This window comes from Triticum dicoccoides, chromosome 7A (assembly GCF_002162155.2).
Source record: "Triticum dicoccoides isolate Atlit2015 ecotype Zavitan chromosome 7A, WEW_v2.0, whole genome shotgun sequence".
In the NCBI taxonomy this organism is placed as follows: Eukaryota; Viridiplantae; Streptophyta; class Magnoliopsida; order Poales; family Poaceae; genus Triticum; species Triticum dicoccoides.
In genome coordinates, this window is record NC_041392.1 from 154,161,361 (window position 1) to 154,163,795 (window position 2,435).

A 2,435-nucleotide genomic window follows, 5' to 3' on the forward strand; every position below is an offset into this window, starting at 1 on the left:
ACATGTGTATTGTTAATAACAATTAATACGTTGTAACTCGACATATTCATCATCAACACATATACATATGTATATTTCTTTTTTGCGAGCATGTTTGCGCGGTAGCTAACTTTGATATAGCTAAGTTTAGCCCATGTGTTTGTTTTCAAAAATTGTGGCTTACGCGAACAAAAGCAAGGGCATAACTGTGGTAAAATTTAGCAGAAGGATTGTTTTAAGATATGTCAATTACAATAGGAACTTTCAAGTGTACAAAATGACAACTGTATATGGTGAAAATAAAACACATATCGCACAGTTGGTACCCATTACTAATTTGAATATTGGCATACTATTTACATCCAACGTTAATGTGCATATGAAATCTAGGACGTGTGATTCAACCATTACATAATATAGATAGGTGGCTTGTATATTCTGTCTAATGGGATAGTGTCTTTGTGAAACTGGGATTTCATGCTAGCTATTTTTAAAAAGAGTGATGAGACCTTGAGAAGAGGCCCTTTAATTAGTACGTAATATATCATCCTAAGTACCCCATGAAGGACGAATATAGTGAAAAATGCTTTGGAGGACGGACCCCATGAAGCCAATTAATGTTTTCATAAAATATGTGTTTTTTCGATTTTCTTGTATTTTTAGTGCATTATATTTATATGTATCTTTTTTTTGCATGGTAGTATATGTATTTGTGAAATATCATCAACACATATTTTCGTATGTACCATACACAAAAAATACAAATACTTAAATGAAAATGGACTTCTTTTTGTTCTGCATTTTGGCTAGAATTCTGTCATTTTTTGATAGTCTATGTATGATCGTATTGTTTATATATATATATATATATATATATATATATATATATATATATATATATATATATAGGAAAAATACATCCTACCACTATGGGGTAACTACCTACATGTTTACTCCCGTCCGATCTCATCAAGGGGATGGCGTTGATTTTCTTAATGGGTTGTGGGTCTGAGGAAAACTCATATTGTTGGTGCCCTATTTCATTGGATAGCCTGCCTCTCTTCCGATTTTCCCGGCTCTTCTTTTGGTCATCGTTGTTTACATAACCGATCGGATAAGGATGCGCCTCCAAACGAATCAGATCTGGACAGAAATTAATAATCTTCCTTCTGTTTCTCTCTCTCCCTCTTTCTCTACTACCGATGCAATAATTGGATTAGGATCGACGGAAATTAGAGAGCGAGGTACTCAATTAGGCGATTCTTTTCCATCTATGTTTCTTGCTAATTGATTTCCCCTTTTTCACGGCCAACAATGCCTCACGGTACCGCAAGGTGCTCATTCAACTAATGGGCTTGACATCTTCCTTTCTCTCTATCCCTTTGGCGTTGCAGAAATGAGAAAACTACCATATTTGGTCACAAGCACAGCCGGTTGGATTGGTAGAATGCATGTGAGCAAGCGGACGTTTAAGGTATTGACTGATTTTTTATTTATATTTTTTTACAAATGAAGGTATTGATTGATTAGACGGGCAAGATGTGTAACTAATTGCTAACTGGTGTCTTGTTTTATGATATTATTATTTTTAAATCTCCAGTCGTACGTGTTTTAATTACATGTTATACGGCAGAATGATCGTGCTCCTCCGCGTTCCAAGATGCAGAAGATGCTACTGATTTCATCGGAAACTACCACGTACGGCGGTGCACGGCCAAGTTGTTAAGGACCGGCATGGGACGGCTGTACATAACGATCGATGGGTTGCTGCTCCAGTACGGCGGGACGACGACGTTTTACGGCGGCACATGGCGATGACAAGAACTCACGGCTGGATCAGTTTTAATCAATACATGATCACATGCATGGATGGCGGACATCACATTTGCATCCATAATCTACGTACTAGATCTTGTATACTTTATACCAGATGAATTAATTATAGAAGTATATAATAAATATACTCGTTCTGAAATAAAGGATGTATGTATTTCCTTTTTTCCAGAATGGCTCAAGTTTGTAACGCAGCCGCTGTCAATTTATTTTGTTCTCACTAGAGGCCGGCCATGGGCGTACATAAGCCATTTTATGATACACTCCATGAATTATATTATGTACTAGATTTTTCAAATACTATATACTTCGTACTTTCTTAGAAGGAAAATCCTACATACTTTCTTAACTGAATACAACATACTACATACTGCATACTTGCTCAAGAGAATACAACATACTGCATACTTGCTCAAGAGAATACAACATACTGCATACTTGCTCAAGAGAATACAACATACTGCATACTCCATACTTCCTAAAATGGAAATACTCCATACTTTCTTAACAGAATACAACATACTACATACTCCATACTTTCTTAAGTGGAGATACTCCATATTTCCTTAACAGAATACAACATACTGCATACGCATTAATTTGTTGTAAAACTACTCCATTCT

At 35.9% G+C, this 2,435-nt stretch overlaps 1 long non-coding RNA gene across 1 annotated transcript; it reads left to right on the forward strand.

The window, feature by feature from the left end:
- The first annotated feature begins 1,119 nt into the window (after positions 1-1,119).
- On the forward strand, positions 1,120-1,980 carry LOC119334715. Its single transcript, XR_005161514.1, has 3 exons — positions 1,120-1,223; positions 1,374-1,453; positions 1,613-1,980. It is a non-coding gene; the product is annotated as an uncharacterized LOC119334715 (long non-coding RNA).
- Positions 1,981-2,435: the final 455 nt, after the last annotated feature.